The sequence below is a fragment of the Jaculus jaculus genome, chromosome 1 (genome assembly GCF_020740685.1).
Source record: "Jaculus jaculus isolate mJacJac1 chromosome 1, mJacJac1.mat.Y.cur, whole genome shotgun sequence".
Classification (NCBI taxonomy): Eukaryota; Metazoa; Chordata; class Mammalia; order Rodentia; family Dipodidae; genus Jaculus; species Jaculus jaculus.
In genome coordinates, this window is record NC_059102.1 from 316,555,351 (window position 1) to 316,561,594 (window position 6,244).

The window sequence follows — 6,244 nt, forward strand, 5'->3', positions numbered from 1 at the left end:
CTGAAGCACGGGGCCGGGTGTGCCCACTCAGTCATGTGTCCTTACTGTCACCAGTCCTCCCCGCGCCCCGCGCTGCCCGCAGCTTTCTCCATCATCACCTCAGAGGGCCCTCTGAGCCCCCACTCCAGCCAAGCCACTGCTCTTCTGCTTAAAATGTGTCTGTGGCCTCCCGCAGTCCCCTGGATAAAGACCGAACTCTCAACATAATATGTGAGGCTCCGGCTTCTTCAGGCCAGCCGCCCACATCCCCTTTTTGCTCTCTGGCCATCCTAGCCAGAACTACCTCTTTCCAGAACCACCCATTTGATACTTGCACGCATTGTATTGGCCTCTCCACTGGGCATGTTCCATCAATCCTCGCAGACTGAGGGCACCTCTGCGCCCAGCCAGGCTTCCCGACCATCAGCGGGGTGAGAAGCCCCTTCTAGGCCCCCCTGTGTGTGCCTGCCCCTTGGCACATTGCTGGTAGCAGCTTTCTAGACACAGCCAGCAGAGGCCTGTGCTTACTTCTGTGCTCCCCTCAATCCTGGCACATGGTATGTACTTAATGAACATTTGTTAACTGAATGGATGCATGCTAGACAAGTTTACCAGTTTTTGTTTTTTTATGTGAGGCCTATGACTGTTCTCAGAAATGACCTTCCTGTAGCCCTGTGGAAGGTGTTACAGGAGGGAGAATTGAAAGCCAGGATGAGGTTAGGCACCTTGCTGAGGTCACAGAGGGGCAGTTCATAATCAGTTTTGCAACAGCTTTCCCCCTCTCCTCACCCCGTTTCTCTTAGTTCTAATTCCTTGGTTTCTTTTAATTAATTAATATTTCCAGTCATAGGGAACAAACGCAGGCCCTCAGGCAGCCATGCTCTACCAATGAACTACTTCCCAAGCCCTTAGTTACCTGGTTTCTTATGTCAGGAAAGTCTTTTCAAGCTGTTGCTCTTGAGGAAGATTCCTGAATATCCTCAGTGTGGATGGTTGCATGCGGTCGTGTATGGTCTCCGGCCTATCGAGTCAAACTGGACACCATGCTCAGGACTGAGCCAGGCACGAAGCATATCAGATGGAGGGGTGGTGTGCAGGATGGTTTGGGGTCACCGTCTCTACACTCCACTTGCTCGTAACCAAAATGTTAAAACACATGTACCAGGGAAAGTGGACGTTTCTGGTGGTCAAGTTCTGTCCTGGACCAGTGGACCGTACTGTCAGTCAGCACTGCAGGAGGGAATGGGAAGACCCCTCTGAGGATCCGGCCAGGATTGCTTCCTGAGTAGGTGGAGTTTGAGTGTAACTTAGATCAGAAAAGGAAAAGGAGAGCAGAGGTTCTGATGGGCCTTGAACCTGAGGAGAGAGCCGATTGTACGAAGACTTGGCAGTGGTAAAGTACCAAGTAGGCTCGGGGGACAAAGAGGGACAGCGGTGAGCTGTCCTGTGAGGCTGAAGTGGGAATCATAGTTCCAACGAACGCTCTGCTTCAGGTGGGCAGGTACAGTGGACTAAAGGAATGTTTCAGAAAGCTTTGCTTGGAGGCAGAGGATCTGCTTTTGACATAGAGGTAACTTCCTGAGGACAGGGCAGGCTGGGAGAGAAAGAATTAGGACACCTGGGTAACAGTTGTTGTGATGGCCCTGGAAGGAGAAGGAGAAGGGCCTGAATGGGGGAAGGAGCCGTCCCTACAGAACTTGGAGCTGCCTGGCTGACGGTCAGGATAGAGATGCCAAGGGAGGGGAATCATTTATGACTTTCTTGTCAATTCTGTCATCCATTCATCAAGCATTTATTGAGCATCTGCTCAGGTGCCAGGTACTGAGGACGTAGAGATGAAAGGCTTAGCCCCTGCCCTTAAGGAGTTTGCAGTTTTAGAGGAGGAGATGGCAGACATGACCCAATAATTAACAATCAATGTGGCAAGAACAATGCCAAACGTGTGCCCAGGATGCTATGAAAGCCAGAGGGAAGAGGCTTGCCCCAGCCTCTGGCATGTGGATGGGTGTTCGAGGTGATCCTTGGAGGGTAAGAAGATGGGGTTGGGTTTAGGAACTGAAGCTCTAGAGTTAGACTTGGATCACATCATGGCTGTGACACCCTAAGACAAGTAACTTCTCAGCTTCTGTGCGCTCGCCTGGGGAAGGAGGATTCACAGCAGGATCTGCCTCTTAGTGCTGCCAGTGAACTCCTGCCAGGATTTACAGTGGGTCTGGCCCACACTGAGAGCCTAAATGTCAACCATCGCTACGGACTGGCCAAAGTCAGGGAAGATAAAGGCATGTTTGAAATTGAGCAGCGCTCTGGGATGCTCTTCCAGACTGGAAGCCTCCTGAGGACGGGGACACCAGGTCCCTTTCATTTCTGCACCGTCCGCTGCAGAGGACAGACTTCCTACGAGGGCAGGCATCCATCGAAGTGGATAAGATGGTTCTGGAGTGCAGAGGTCTGGCATGATGGTGACTGTGGGATGCAGGCATGGAGCCAGCATGGGCTACATACTGAATTCCTCTGCAGGACACCGGGGACTGTCAGAATTGGTCGTCTCTAGTGGTCCTCTACCCCTCCCATCTCTGTTCCCACGCCTTTTCTTTAGGGGGATTTTGTGGAAGCTGAGGGGCGGGGGTGGAAAGCCAGGCTAGATAAAGGCTGGAAAATAGAAAGGACAAAACTTCTTCCTGCATGTGACAGCTGGAGAAAGAAGGACCGAAGAAGGCATTGCTTCTTTCTCAGCGCAGTGAAGGGTTAAAGTCTGCGGCAGGCAGGCAGGCCGGCCCTCCCCACCGCTGCTAATCACTGGTTCACACCACATTAATTACCCAGCCACAGGGGGGAGTGTGCTAGAGTAAATTAGCAGGTAAGTTCAAAGGGGCCACTCCCTGCATTCCTTAATTAAGAGAGCAGCTGGCAGCCAGGGCTGCCTCTCTGCCTCCCCGGGGCCTTTCTGGGAAGCTGGAGTCAGGAGTCTGCGCGTGCTGAGGCTCGTGAAGCAGCTCCAGCTGCCAAGTGGAACAGGCTGGGACCCACCATCAGCCCACCTCCACCCGGGCTACGGCTGCTCACGGTGGCCGCGCAGGCTGCCTGAACTCAGCCATTAACCCCGAGTCACTGGGAGCAGAGAGTCAGGCTGGGTGGGACTGGGTGAGGGTGCAGCAGGCCGTGCTTCAGATGCCCTGTCTGTGAGGGCAGCGTGGGGGGCCACCCGTCTCCCACGGGGCGAGATGTAGAAGGAGAAAGAGGGCAAAAAGATGGGGTTCTGGGGGAGTTCAGAGACAGAGAGGAGAGCCAGGCACTGCAGTAGCTGAGGAGGAGTAGGCTCTCAGCAGGCTTGGGGGAGCCAGGCATGCAGGGAGGGGGTGTGAGTATGACTCGGGTTGGGTTTCCTTGGGGTGCAGCTCTGACCAGATGGAACCAGAATGGAATCACCCCTGCTAGGTGTCATATAATGAAACCGAACTTTAAACGGATTAGGTTTGCTATCCCTTCCCCCACCAAAACAGCAAGAAATTCACAGCAGTCAATTAGAAGAGGGGCCAGTTAACCCCAGCCTATCAGGACGTTAACTCTGAAATCACTGATTTCTGTTTACTTGTGTGCATATGTGTAGTGTGGGTGGAGCGCGTGCATATGTCTGTACAGATGCGAGTCCCTGTGAGAGTGTCTCTCGTGGGTTCTGGAGTTGGCTGTTTCCAGGAGCCACAGCAATTCTTTGGGGGTCTCTGCTCCCTCCAGCACTGGGATTTGAGATGTGCATAGCCGTGTCCAGCTGAGGAACTGATCTCAGGTGTGCTCCTATCCCTTCAGGCTCTCACGCTTGAGCGGCAAGTGCTCTCCGTCACGCTGAGCCATCTCTCCATCCCCGGCCTGACTTGCTTTGTGTTCCGCATTTCTGGCTTCTCCAGTCCTTTCTGCCAGGGGAGCCCCGTTCTGCTCAGCAAACCAGGAGCTTTTACTAACCTTGGAGGTTAGTAAAAGAATTGCCAACAGAAGGGAATTAGATCATTTAAGCACGTTTTATTCTTTGACACCACTGAAGCCTCACCTGCATGATCTGTCAGCGGTCACCACGCTGCTGACCCTGGCCACCCCTTCCCACCCCAACGAGTGAGACTGAACGCAGTGTGGTTGTGACAGCATGTTTGGACCTGAGGCCTGATGCCCTCCAGGGAGAACGACTCCTGCCCGCTCGCCCCGCCCCCCCCCCCCCGCCCCTGTTGCAGAGCTTCGGCAGGTGTGAAATGGATAAATGGATGTACCTCACTCTGCCCACTGAGATGGCCTTGGCTTTCTGCAACTCTTGAGTCTGTGAGGCCTCTCCTGTTTGACCCCAGCTTTGACCGGCTGGTAGGTAGAAGGGATCGGGGTGTTTAGTAAGCAAGCAGCATGGTGCACAGAGCTGCAGAGAGAGCAGCTCAGGAGACAAGGGGAATAGCAAGCGGGAGGGAATCCCTGCAGGAGAGAGGGTGGGAGAGGTCTGTGGCTTAGGCCGCTTCTGCTTTTGAGGCAATGACGCACCTTCCCAGAGATGTGAAGGAAGCCTGCATAAATGGAAGGAAAAAGAAAGCCACAGTGGCATTTTGTTGAGGCAGAGAGGGGGAGCTGGAAGCTCATTCGTGTCCTTACCAAACTCATGCTGGATTCTCAGCTTGCACACACGAATGCATCAAACAAGCATTTGCAGAGCATCGAACACGTGTCAGCCCTATGAGGTCAGAACTCAGGCTGCTAGCGCAGCCTTCATGTGTTGATGATGAAAGGGACCGTCAGTATTGATCTGTGCCCCTTGCGAGGAGGAATTCCAGAAACAAGGAGAATGTGGGCTGCATGGTCAGAGCGAGTCACGTCTTCTGCAGAACAGACTTGCTGCAGCTGCTTCCTGAAATGCGGAGGGAAATGTGGACACCAGGGCCCAGGGATTCTCACTGGATATTCCTGAAAATATAGACTTTATGTCCTGGTCAATTCTAAACTAACAAAGCTGCAATTGAAAGAAATTCCACACATCTCCACCCTCTTGGTTCAGGGAAGGACCATGTTCCATTTTTGGCTTGTATCTAAATTGCATAACCATATACAAAACAAGGAAGAGGTGTTTTTAAAACTTATTTTTTATTAGATATGGACATAGTATGTAAACAACACATGTTGCTACCATCCTTCCCTGGAAGATCATATCTTAAGATGCAGTTGTCCCGTGAATGGATCAGACCTAACGTGAAGTACATTTTTCAGTACCCTGGAGGGCCACCAGGGGGAAGCCAGGAGACTCCCAGTTGTGGGTGTCTATCCTGTCCTCAGCACAGATCCTGAGTTCTTTCCTTCTCGCCCTTTAGGTAAAGTGTCACCACCTGCCACCCACCTTGGGCCCAGTTAGCTAGAAAAGGCACAGCCAACTCATCTGTTTAGATAAATGTTTGCATTTAGCTCTGACTCAGAGAGATTTTTTTTTTGTTTATTTTATTTATTTGAAAGCTACAGACAGAGAGAGAAAGAGGAAGGGAGGGAGAGAGAGGGAGGGAGAGAGAGAGAGAGAGAGAGAGAGAGAGAGAGAGAGAGAGAGAGAGAGAGAGAGAGAATGGGCGTGCCAGGGCTTCCAGCCACTGCAAATGAACTCCAGACCTGTGCGCCCCCTTGTGCATCTGGCTAATGGCTAACGTGGGTCCTGAGGAACCGAGCCTCGAACCAGGGTGCTTAGGCTTCACAGGCAAGTGCTTAACCGCTAAGTCATCTCTCCAGCCCCCCTCTTTTTTTTGTTAAGCACAGATTGTGTGGAGGCATGGTTGGGGGCTGGGCTGGTGAGGTCAGGAGCCAGTGGCAGGCAGCACCTTCCACACCCGTCCTGAGCCCTTCCTCAGTGTCAACAGGATCTCTCGGAACCGCTGATATCCCTTTCTGTCCTCGCCCCTCCCCGGACCCCCCCACCCCACGACTTGTTGTAAATCTTTGGGCTAGGTGTGTTAATACCCCACAAACCAGTGAGAGCAAATGGAGAAGCATGGCTCCCAGAAAGCTGTATTTCCTATATGTTTTTTTTATTGAAAACTTATATAATTATAGACAATAAACCATGGTAATTCCCCCTCCCCCTCCCACTCCCACTCCCATTTTCCCCTTTGCAACTCCACTCTTCATCATACCCTCCCATATGTTCTTTTTGGGGTGTTTTCATTATTTTAACCATTCTTCATAATGGTTCATTTTGAAAAATATTCTAGCTAATTCCTTTCTAAACTAAGGGGAAATGATATTTGCAACTTTGTATACA